The sequence below is a fragment of the Pyrgilauda ruficollis genome, unplaced genomic scaffold (genome assembly GCF_017590135.1).
Source record: "Pyrgilauda ruficollis isolate IOZ18807 unplaced genomic scaffold, ASM1759013v1 scaffold19, whole genome shotgun sequence".
NCBI lineage: Eukaryota > Metazoa > Chordata > Aves > Passeriformes > Passeridae > Pyrgilauda > Pyrgilauda ruficollis.
In genome coordinates, this window is record NW_024518095.1 from 793,827 (window position 1) to 806,846 (window position 13,020).

Here is a 13,020-nt window from a genome sequence, read left to right on the forward strand (position 1 = left end):
CCGGGGGCTGCGGGCAGCGGCCGCCCCTGCCCGGGCACCGCCCTGCCCTCGGCACGCCCTGCCCGCGCCCGCTCCCCCTGCGCCTCCTCTCGGTGCTGCGCAACGGGGACGGGGCGCAGCTTTCGCCCCCCGTGCCCTTTGCTGTCCCTCTCCTCTCCTCTCCGCCGCCCCCTTCACCTGCTGTCCCGGAGCCTGCAGCGCGACCCGCCGCGGGCATCGCAGGCGCAAAGCCTGCGGTCAGTCCTGCCTGGCATGGAAGGAGCATGTGCCCCGCGGCCCGGGTTGCTCTTTAACCGAAGTACTGAAAAATAACTGAGGTGAATTTAGTTGAGCTGCAGAAGCCCGTGGTGGAGACCTGTGGCTCTCGCTTGGGGCAGCGCAGAAGGAGCCATCAGGTGTGACAGCAGGCTGCATGCATATACTGTAAATTTTGGATTAAACAGTCCCTGACAAAGAGCCCATTAGTCAGGGAACGGAGCCCAGACGCAGAGCTCACTCCGTTCAAGCCCTTGCCCCTGACAAGGGAGTCTTTCTCTGTTAATTTTGCGGTATTTGGTACGTGGTGGCACTGTATCAACAGAAACAAGATTTCTTTTCCTTGCGGATCTGGTGGCTGAGCCACTTGTCTGCCTCGGCAGGGCATGGATCCATGCTTAGGAAGGGTGCATCTGCTTCTCCGGGCCCTCTCTGCACGGCCAAAGGCTCCTTTATGCCTTTTCAAACTGTGTTGATACAGTTTCTCTCAGCTTTTTGTTTTAAAGTTTCCAGTGAAGAAGAGTCCTGCATCATGAATTTAAGCATGCTCTGAAGGTTGATTTGCTTTTGCTAGCTCGTTTTCAGGCTCATCTGTCTATGGGTTGAGAAGCACCATCCTCTTAAAAAAAATATGGGTGCTATAGCTTCTTTAAAAATCGCTTCATGGTCATGTAGTTAGCATTTTTAATTTGTGCTGAGGTGTAGATTAAGACTTCACAGACAAAATGCATGCTGTAGGCATGCTGTGCATGCTGTAGGCATTGATGCTGATGATTCCTTCAGGTTCCTGGGAGTTAGCAGACTTTATGGGGTGCTATTCAGCTAGAGAACACAAGTGCTGTAGGAGGGCATGTCAAATATCCAACCCAATGGACCAGACCAGAATTGAAGAGTAAGGCGGGAACATGGTAATCCTTCCCTGGTTCACCTTCCAGCCTCCAGGATGCTGCAGCTCAGGAATTTCTGAAGTCAGCTGTGTTGATAAATGTGGGTGCCTGTGCTTTGTCAGATCCCCAGTTTAAAGAAGACCTGGGATTTAGTGTCCTATTTGGGAAATGTGAAACAGCCCTGTAACTGTTATGTGAACTGTGCTGTGCAATGCCAGTCCAGCAAATACAAAGTCACTGTGGAGACACGTCGCCAGCCTCTATTGTATGGCTCCAGGAGCACCAGGATTATTAAAAAAAAAAAAAAAAAAAAAAAAAAAAAAAAAAGAGCTTTTTCAAGAGGAAAGGAGTGCTAGAGATCCAATCAAAATGGCAACCAAAGATGTGGTTCTATCACAATTACTTTAAATTATTTGATCCCAAGCTTGCCACAGGTTCTAAATTCTTGGGTTTTCCCTGTTTTGGTATTAGTGCTTATTGTGAGATGGAATTGCCTGAAAATTTATGATGGAAAAAGAATTTTTCATGGGTACATAGATGTCCTGAAAACACCAATCAGTTCCTTGCTCCAGTTAGTCATGTGTCCCCAGGACCACAACTAATGTCCCAATGTGGTAACAAGGATGCATGGCTAAGACTGTGGAACTGTTTTTTTCAGTGGAAATTTATGCCTAGACTGGAAATATCAAAATGGTATAACATTTGTCACTATATTCAGATCATCTTATTTGTCTGTCTGAGATCATACCACTACAGCTTCCACCGGTCAGAGGGCTCTGAAGTGCAGGAATGTGATCTTAACATCAGTTTTATATGAAACAAGACTGGTACACATTGACATTTTGTAGCAACTTTTTGGAAAAAAGACAAACTGAAAGTCAAATGTATTTTCTTTAAAATCTCAGTATCACATATATTTTCCTATATTACAGTGATTGATGTGTGACCAAGAAGAGATGTTGCATGGAAACTAACACAAGCAAGCAGGGATTTTATATCTAATAAAGATTCCTAAAGCTCTGAATTTTAGTGTCCTTTAGATTCTTACTAAACTGCTTTAGATCATTAAACTCCTTCCTATCCAAATCATAAAGATCAAAGATGATATAACAAAGCAGTAACTGAAGCCATATTACTATTTTCATTCAGCTGGGGTGAAGACAGTCTTCCTGCCACCAAATAGAAACTTCACTTAAATAACACTTAGATTAAAAATTGAGACCTTGCATTGGAAAACAAAATCCAAGGCAAACATGCAGTGCTATTTGCATTCATGTAAAACTTTTATCTGTAACTCAAGATAGAACAACATTTTCAAGTATCTATTTATTTTTTAGGAGACTGGGTATATCTTACAGCAGCCTCTCCTTGTATGTTTTCATGTCAGTTAGGACTGTTCTACCTTCTACCCATTTGATTTGCTAGCTTTTTCTCCAAGACAAAGAAAATATGTTTAGGACTGTTTCAGTTCCATTTGGATGATCATCCTGACAGCCCAGCACATGGTGACTGGAGAAAGACCCCTTTTAGAAAGCTAGTGAGTCCTGGCAGAGAGCCACCAAACACAATACAGTCTAGATTTAGAGTAGATCTTATCTGCCAAGATTGTTAATTACCTCCTGCAGGGGTGGCTTGTCTGGCCAGTAGTCATGTCTAAACATAGAGCAGTATTTGAAGTTTTCATGATCTAATGAGCTGGTAGGTAGCTTTGAGTACTCTGGAAAGCAGTAATTTTCTCAAAGATTTCCTCACTCAAGTGTTTCTGTTATTACAAATATATAAAAAATAATACCAAGGCATATACAATGATTAGGTGAAAATGCATGTTACAAAAATTAGAGATTATGCTTCTGGTTTTCCTAACATTACTTGAAGGATATAATAACCCTACTGAAATAATTAAGAATTCTCTCACTGACTTTGGTACAAACAGGATCTACTGGTAGGAAGTATGTGAAATGCTTTTAGTGGCAGATGATCTAGGATGATAAAATGGCACAGCACTAGCATGGATCCAGTAATTTTCCTAGTGAACTCAAAAGAGACATGCTGGGCAACATTCCTTTCATGCCCATTTCCACTTTCTTTTATTATTTACTTTAGATGAGTTCATTGAGTCATCGTAAAATACTATCAGCTCAAACATCAGCACTGTGCTGATTTGTGCAATTGTTTATCTTGTTTTCCATTACTTTAGGGATGGCAGCTCCTCTCTTGACAAGGTACAGTTAGTACAAACTAATTCCAGAGGAAGCAAACGCAGCTCTGGCCAAGGCATTGTTTGCACTTGATGCTGAAGACAAAGTCCCAAGTCATTTCCTTTCTTAAACAGTGTTGCAGAGTCTCTGGGTCTTGCTGAGAGTTTTTGCTTTGTAGCCTAGGAGTATCAATATTCAAAGTTTTGGTCATTTATCTTATATTGTCTTTGACATTTTGCCTAGCCTTTTTGGGTTATTTCTCCATGGGATGTAACATGGTATGGTTATGATGTAACAGATCATAGAATCATAGAATATTTTGGGTTGGCAGGGATCCCTAAGGTCATCTAGTCCAACCTCCTGCAATGAGCAGAGACATCGTCAACTATATCAGGTTGCTCAGAGCGCTATCCAGCCTGACCTTGAGTGTTACCAGGAGTGGGGCATCTACTGCCTCTCTGGGTAACCTTTTCCAGTGTTTTACCACCCTCACTGTAGAAAATATCTTCCTTATATCTAGTCTGAATTGACTCTCTTTTAGTTTAAAAACCATTATCCTTTTTCGTTTCACTACAGGCATAAAAAGACTGTTCTCATCTTTCTTATAAACACCCTTTCAGTATTGAAAAACTGCAAGAAGTCTTCTCCACAACCCCAACACTCTCAGCCTTTTCTCATACAAAAGGTATTATATCCCTCTGATTATTTTTATGGCCCTCCTCTGGACTCTCTTCAATAGCTCCATATCTTTTCTGTGCTGAGGACTCTGGAGGTGGATACAGTACTTCAGGTGGAATCTCATCAGAGCTGAGTAGGGCTAAAAATCACCTCCCTCAACCTGCTGGCCACACTTCTTTTTGTGTAACCCAGAGCACAGTTTGTTTTCTGGGCTGCAAGCTGGCTCATTACCATTTTATTTTCATCCACCAGTACCCCAAGTCCTTCTCAGCAGGACTCAATCCAGTAATCCCCCAGCATTTATTGATTCCAGAGATTGCCCCAATTCAGGTGCAGGACTTTTCACTTGACCTTACGGGACCTCATGAGTTTCTCATGGACTCACTTCTTGAGCTTGTCCAGGTCCCTTTGGATGGCATCTCATCCCTCAGACAAGACAACTGCACCACTCAGCATGGTGTCTGCAAACTTGCTGAGGGTGCATTTCATCCCACTGTCTAGGTCACTGACTCAGAAGTAAGGAGTATGGGTCTCCTAATACAAATCCTTGAGGGACACCACTCATCACTGGCATTGAGACATTGACCACTACTGTCTGGATCCAGCTATACAACCAATTCCTTACTCACCAAGTATCACGTTCCTTCCAACAGCTCCTTGTATGCTTCTTATTGCTGCTTTATGGTCTTATCCAAATTTCCAAAGAAAATAAGAAAAGGTTAAAACTGTTGTTAGATAATTCCACAATTTTATATAGGCATCATGAGGACAACTAAGACCTGAGGGATGTTTAAGCTGAGGTGAAAGAATGGGAAGACCTGGGCCAAGGGATTCCTCCTACTTGTGGGGTCCTACTTGCAGGAGAAGAATTCAATAGGACAGGCTTTTCAACGAAGTCATGTAGAAGTGACACCCAAATTCTACCCATTAATTACTATATAAAAATAGTAGCAAGAAAACATGGGAAGTTTTATCCCAAAAGAGTGCCACAAGGCCAGTTAGTTTGTTGTGGAAAGCATTTCTGAGATGTGGCAGATAACTTCTGAGATGTTAGAGAATAAAAATCTAACACAGATCCTTACTATGCAGCGCTTACTGTTTAAATAGACAGAAATGTGGAAGAAGGGTAGGAGAAAGAATTGCAGTGAAACCCGAAGTAGTTACCTTGTTCCTTTCTAGTGCTGTGACTGCTTTGTCTAGTTCAGCCTGCTTTGTTAGTGCTCAGCTCCTTGCACTGAATTCCCAGCAGAATAAGACCTTCACAGGCACACACAAACTCGGATGTATGCTATGTCTCAGCATAAGCTGAAGAACTCCAGTACTTCATGTTAGTTCCAAAAGATTCTACAGTGCACTCAGTGCTCTTAGAGATGGAAGGAAATTGAGGATGAAAAAACAAAGGATATTTTGACTGCACCGTGCATTCTTACTTGTTCTCTCAGGCAATTATTTCAAGTGTGTGTCCATATTCAATAGATTTCCAGCTGCTAAATAAATTATTACATTTATCATTGAATTTTTTTTGCATAACTATGCTTTTTCAGAATGCATTAGTGTGAGATAAAAATAACAGGCATTTACCACAGGCTGTTCTTTGAACATTGAAAAAAGTCTATTTGCATAATAGATACTGCATATCCTTATAAAGGACAAGAAAAAGCTTAAAAGAAAGGTCACAAAACCTGGTCTTCTCATCACTTCAAAATGAAAAATCAGACAGCCAAACCTCAACTCTCTAGACATAGCAGTGTATATATGATTCCCTTATTCATTTTCTTCAGACTATGATTAGCTTTCTCATATTTAGTATTGATACACAATTATTTTCAGTGAGATTATAGTTCTGATTCACCAAGTGCTACCATATGGACAGTCATATTGAAGTTGTCAGCAAGCATAGGTCACTTCTATTCCTGTATTCGATCCACTGCTTGGACCAGTCGTGCTTTGAGCAGGACACCTGAAGGAGTCTGCTTTGGCAGCATTAGATTTGACCTTCATTTATATTGGTGCAGTGTCTGGTTTGCCACAGCCTCTATTGAGACAGCCAAGGAAGCAGCCCTGCCCTGGCTGCATTTCTGTTCCCCCATTTTGGTCAGTTGTGCATGGCAGTGAACAGAGTCCTTTTATTGTAATAAATAGCATACACCAATTTCAGGTATGAAGAGAGTTGAAAAGAAAGTAATTTAATTGCTTGAGTTATCATACTATGCTTGAGTTTAAAAGAGTACTTCTGCCAAGCTGCAAAAAAGCACTTCTCTCAAGATGCAAAATTTGTATGTCATGCTACACCTACTTTTGTTTTAACAGAAACAGGACCAAGATGCAGTGAATTAATATGACAACACAGTCAAGGCTTCAGATTTTTTATTTTACAGAGGCAATGCATTGTTGTACTGTAGTTGTACACACTAGAGTTGTTCATTGCATTTTAGAGGAGCATCATGAGGCACAGTGTGTTGGAAACAGGACATTTTTTGTCTTGTGGTGCAGTTTTTGTGAGGTTAAGAAATTTCCCCTAATTATTTTTAATCAAATATTTCTTTAGTATTGAACAAACCTCCAGACTGAACAGAGCCCCAACTCTCTCAACTTGTCTTCACAGTAGAGATGTTCCAGCCCTCTGATCATTTTCCTTGCCTTTCTCTGGACTTTCTGCAGCAGGTCCATGTCCCTCTCACTATGGGGACCCCAGAGTAAGACACAGTAGTCCAGGTGATGTCTCATGATAGTGGAGCAAAGGAGGGGAATCCCCTCCCTCACCCTGCTGCCCGTACTACTTTCTATGTAGCCTAGGACACATTTGGCCAGCATGGAGCCAGGGCATGTTGAGCTACTTGCCCACCAACAACCAACACCTGTGCTTCTTTCCAGGGCACCTCTCAATGCATTCTCTGCCCAGCCTGTACCTTTGTTTGGGATTGCCCTGATCCAGGTGCAGGACCTAGTACTTGGCCTTGTTGAACTTCATGAGGTTTGAACAGACCCAACTCTTCAGCCGGATAAGGTTCCTCTGGAGGTCATCCTTTTCCTCCAGTGTATCAACCACAACACACAGATTGGTATCCTTGGTAAACTTGCTGAGATGAATTCAACCCCATGCCACCAACAAAGATGTTAAATGTCACATTACTGACCCCTGAGGGGTGCCTCATCACTGGTCTCTGCTTGGACATGGAGCCATTGACCATAGCTCTATACGGGTGCTACCATCCAGCAAAGATGGTCCACACATCACGGGTTCAGCAACATTAGAGCATATTTTTTCTCCGAAAGAACTTATGTTGCCACTTGCTATTTTTCTGACCTTGTGTCTTCTAGCTTGGTTCTATTTTTCTGAAGTCTTCCTGTACCATTGCAACCAACTTGCACAGTATGGTTAAATAGAACCTGTGTAAGGCTGAAGTCAGATCCCATTTTTTCTTAATTTGTGTTTTCTCTAAGTCTGTACATGCAACTATCAGAGTAGTTGCAAGCTGATTATTCCTTTCTTTTTCTAGTGCAGAAGTCACATGTAGTTGTTATATTTGCTGAAAGCATCCATATGGCCAGCAGATGTACTTAAAAGGTGTTTAATGAGTGGTGTAAATTCACTCCATTCAGTTCTCCTTTAGTGATTTTATCTAGGCTAGGTGTATATTTCCTGTTTGTTTGAAACTGGCATGGATTATCTGAAGTACAATCATGTTTACTTGGAGTAAACTTGTTCTGGATGAACAGAAGTAAGTACTTAATTCAAGTGTAAGGTTTGTCATTGGACTATCATCTTCAAAATTGTCAGTACAGCTTCTGCTTTGATTTTGGCAAGCCCTATATCATTTGACTGAAGGACTGAAGTTCTGCATGACCATAAATAAAAGGTCATGTAAAGTTCTGGCTCTTCTTCTATTTTTTTGTACCAACTTCCACTGGTATTGTAAAGTTATCTGTATATTGAATATATATAATAAATATATATTAAATTCTGCTCAAAATTTTATTTTTGTGATTTAACCTATCAACAGCGATGAAACCATCCCTAACTTCCTCTTAGTTATCTAAAACCTAGTGGACAGAGATCACAAAGTACATATTGATCACCCATATCCCAAGATTCCACTAACATTTTTAGCTGGAGCATCAGTTATATTTTGTAAAATCTATATCCGAATACTTTTGTCATTTTTTTTGCCTTAACATGTGTGCACACATGTGCATGCATATGTGGCTGGTTTTCTCCCTTTCACTCATTACAGTGTTAACTTTCTTTAGTTCTGTGAATTTTCCTCAGGATTTCAGCAGTTAGGAAGCAAACTTAATTATCAACATTGTTGTCTATCATGTCTTTCATATATTTTTCTAATAACTCTTCAAGCTGCCATTTAAAAATAAATGTTTAATTTTAGTACGTGCAGTTTACTATCACTTCATATTATTGATTTAATGGAAAGTAGTTCATGTTATGTAATGTGAAAACACTGTTACTGTTTATGTTTTCCAAATAAGCAGCAGAAACATTTCTGCTGTTCCACATTTTTTTACACAATTCTATTTTTTCACATCTAGTTGTAAAGCGGTATTAGTGTTTAAAATATCATTGTCTCTGATTAAATTAACATTCTTAATTTCCACAGAATGTATCTATTTGCCTTTTCTTCTAAGTTCTTCAACTATTTAGTTCTTCAGTTATACCCTAACTGTTGCCAGCTTTTGTGTGGGTTTTGTTCTCCCCCATTTGTTTCATGTTTTATTGCGCTGCTTTCTCTTCTTTTAGAATAGAGTAAGAAATGAGTTGGAGATGAGATAAGGAGTAAGTTTGAAGTGGTGTAGCTGAGACATGTTGTCATAATCATGAGTGTGAAATTCCAGAGTGGGGAGTCTTTTGTTCCAAGGATGTTTTTACAGGTGTGCTGGTTCTGGCCCAGAATTTACTATCTTCATAGCAGTGAAATTGTGCCTGTGTTTTGTGTTTGTGACTAAAACAGTGTTGAAAACACACCAGTGTTTGGGCTATTGCTCAGCAATGCTTGCACAGGATCAGGGCTGTCTCACATTCCCATTCTGCCCACATTCCAATACCAGCAAGTAGGCATGAATTTGGGAGAGGACAGAGCTGAGACAGCTGACACTGTATAATCTGTAACATCATGCCCACCGATAAAACAGAGCAGAGGAAAAGGGTGAGATAGGGGGTGTATTCAAAGCTGTTTCTCAGAGACTGATGATCTGCTTGTGGGCTTTGGTGAGTGGTTGCCCTAGTATATATTTTTTTAATCCTTACTTATTACATTTTATAATTCTCACTTTTTTCCCCCCTTTACTTATTAAACCATCTTTCTGTTGACCTACTGGTTTTCTTTCTTTTTCACCTATTCTCTCGCCTGTCCCACTACGGAAGGACGCAGGGGGAAGTGAGCTAGAAGCTGTGTGGGTGCTTACCTGCTGGACATGATCAACCCACAATAGCAGGGTGGAAGAAAAATACATTAAGAGCACAATTTCTGAGTAGTGGGGTTTTGAGGTTTGAGGGAATGAAGTACTTTTAATGAAAAGCATGCCAGGGAAGAGGCATTTGTGCATCCACAGATGAAAGAAGAAGGAGGACAGGATGAGAAAACTGACTGTTTAACCTTGAGAAGAGGAGGCTCAAGGTAGAGGATCTTATTGATGTGTCTAAAAGCCTGATAGGAGGAGTAAAGATGAAGACAGGCTCCTTGTGATGTCCAGTGAGAGACAAGAGGCAATGGGCACAAACTGAAATATGAGAAGTTTCATATAGTTTATTACAAAAAGAGAACATTCCAGTTACAGACTATTGTGCTGAAGGCTATTTCCTCATATCTGAGTGTGAAATGACACTCAGACAAAAATTGACACTGTAATATCAATTAGTAGTATCAATATACAGGTAGTTCAGTACTTACAGCTCTGCTGGAAATTGGGCGTAAAAAGGCAGCCTTTACACAAGTGCTATTTTGTAGCAGGAGTGCTGATAGATTAGTTTAATTCAGAAGTATCAAAACTAACATATTAAATGACTCATTGTCCTGATTGAGCCTGCTTTTTAGGTTCAACCTACTAATTTTACTTCTGGCTTTTTCATTTGCTGACAGTTTTGTAGGTAATAGTTTGTTTATATTATTTAGTTGGAGGCAGTCCCTGGCTTTCAGTGAGCAGGCCTGATTAGTCTTGTCTACTGAGATTATTTGTTAATTGTTGCTATTCTGGTGTGTATTTCATCAAGGAAATCTTGATTACTTGGTTAAAAAGACGAAATAGGAGCAGTTCATCTTTTATTTTATATGAGTGAAACACTACACTTTAAAAAAATTTATCAGCTTCCTCTTAAAACAGCAAATGCAACATGAAATGTGGGGGAGATACATGGAACACTTATGGTTTTGGTTACTTTAATAGAAATGTAGATTATTTTCGTTTTATTAACTCAGTGACTTCAAAAACTTACTCACTGATTTACTATCTGAAAAAAATGTTCATGGATGCTTTGAAGTAGCGTGGGTTTCAATCTGAGATGAAGAGAATATTTTTTAGTGTGTAGGTGCATGAAGAGTATGATCTCTTTGTAGTGCATGCTGCCTCCCTCTCTGTGGATTCTCATTAGCTGAACATAAGGAGACAGTTCTGCAAGCGTGGCAGTACACACAGAACTGTTGCATGAACAGGCAGTGCTTTTCACTGTATTTCTGTACTCTCACATTGCACATGATGAGTTTTCTTTTTAAATTTTCTTTTTACTGCAAAGATAGCTTGGGATGTGTTAGTGTGAAATACTAAATACTGCATCTTTCTACATAAAACTGAGGGTCTCAGACTATTCCACTGAGGAAGATAATGTGGTGATTATGTTGTACATCTTCAATAGCAGTTACTTTTATTTACAAAAATACATAATACTGTATTGCCAGAAGGGGTTCACAAGTCGTCTTCTGCTGCTTGTTCTGATTGTATTGGTCTTTTGCAGCATGACTCTTCCAAAGATCCTTCCTCATTCCTCAGTGGATCTCGGCCACATTCTTGACTACCTTGGCCTGAAGCAGCCAGATGTCTGACGCCAAATTTCAAAAATATATTGTGTCTAGCAACTTCAAGTTTTCTTTATCTGTCTTCAGCAATGACCAGAACCAGTACATACTGCATTAAAACCCAGTCACAATGCAATGCTAAGAGCATCCTGTAAACGTTTTCCTGGGATGTCAGCAATACCAGCACACTGGCACTAGGGACCACATCCCACATTAAAAGGCTTTGGTTGACAATTCGGCTGAAGTGCAACGTCAACAACTCTGGCAGGCTGCACAGGGGCATTTTGCCCGACACAGTGACCGTACAGACTGGGTGTGCATCCTGGAGCCTCAGCAAAGCCCCTTCCCAAGTAAGTAAATGGGGTGTAGACCTCCTTCCCCTCCCAAATATGAGGGTTTTCATAGCTCGTTCTGAGTGCTCTGGCTGTAACTGCCAGCCCTGTGCTTTTGCTTTGGGATAATAAATATCCAGTTTTGACCGCCTGTTTCCCATGTTTGTAAATTTGCATAACCCTGGAGTCTGACCGATGGGAATGGAGTGCTGCTGGGGTTTCGTTCACCTCTGCAGCTGGACAAGCCCCCGTGGCTCCCCGGCCACCCTTTCCCGGGGTGAATAAAGACACCCGCGGCACACCGCGCACGTTTCGGTTCCTCGCTGGCAGACTCCGGGGGAGGGGCGGGCACGCTGGGCACGGGCGCCGGGGGCACCGGGACCCTGCCGCAGCGGCGCCGCCCGCTGCCGCCGCGGCTGCGGCACTGCCGGTGCCGCTCCGGCGGGGGAGGTGGCCTTGGGTGGCCGGGTCTGCGCCGGGGACAGGGGGAATTGGGTCCATTAACAGGTTGCGACGGGCGGGTGGTCCGCGGTGCTCTTGGCACCCGCGTTTTCGGCGCTGAGGTGGGTAGGAGCAGGATTTTTGTTAGCAATTTGTTACCGCTGCTGCTGCTAATATTGGCTTCCGATGCTATAAAACGCTTCCTAAGAAGCAGCGTCTTCAGCTGGGTGTTTGATAACTCTCGGGTATCCGGCAGCTGTCAAAAATACCAGGACCTGTAGTTGTTTTTCTCTAGCCCCATTCGGGCTTTAAGATGGCTCATACACATAAGGAAATACCAAAACTTTTCTTAATGGTAACAGAACCACAGGAGAACAAGAAACAGCTTTGGGCATCCTTATGGCTCTAAAGGCAGTTTAATCTCCCCAGGTATTTTCTGAGGCAATGACCCTTACTTTAAATCACTTTTTTTTTTCATAAAGTTTTTGAAGGACCGATACTTTCTTGTGCCAACTTTTAAACTCTGTAATGTGGTATTATTTTCTTTTTTGTATGTAACTTATGCATAATAGAATATTATTCCTTTTATTTACTGAATGTATCATCTGACTCTGTCCAGTGGTTATTTTATCCTTTTCATTTATTAGGTACAGGATTACTTGCAGTTTTACTAATATAAATTGGGTTATGGAATGAAATAATTTTGGGACTAACTAAAGTTCGTGCCATTCTAATTCGTGGAATTCGTGCCATTTCTAAGTTTGTAAGTCCTAAGTTAAAAGTCCAGGAAGGGATGAGTAATTGATAGGAGGTTTAGGTATTTTGTGGGCTGATTTTTGTTTGTTTTGGGTTTTTTTTGCTTCAGGGCATATGACATTTGCAAAAATTTGCCACTGTATCCTTGAAGGATCATGCTGTAACAAACAAGCAGTATTACTAGACACTTTTTTATTTCTTCCTACACACTGTGTCGCTTGAATAATTTTGGTGTTCTACAACACAAAGGCCTTGTATCTTTGTGCATACAAAGTGGTTGTGAATAAAACAAAAAGAAATCAAATGGCAAACAACTAAAATGCTCCATGCTCAGTTGCATTTTTCTACAGCAGCACTTAATAAGTAGGCAGGTTTCAAAATACAGTTTTTGTATTCATACAGAACAGCCTGTTTTCAGGGTGTCTTATTTTATGGTTTTGAAAATATATGT

The 13,020-nt window shown here is 41.2% G+C and overlaps 1 protein-coding gene across 1 annotated transcript in view; it reads left to right on the forward strand.

Annotated features, from left to right (window-relative positions):
- Nucleotides 1-11,821: 11,821 nt before the first annotated feature.
- Nucleotides 11,822-13,020, forward strand: part of TMEM117 (transmembrane protein 117) — a 179,782-nt gene continuing 178,583 nt past the window's right edge. The window contains exon 1 of the mRNA XM_041465644.1: nucleotides 11,822-11,935. The gene's annotated coding sequence lies outside the window, so the exon portion shown is untranslated. The remainder of the gene's footprint in view (nucleotides 11,936-13,020) is intronic.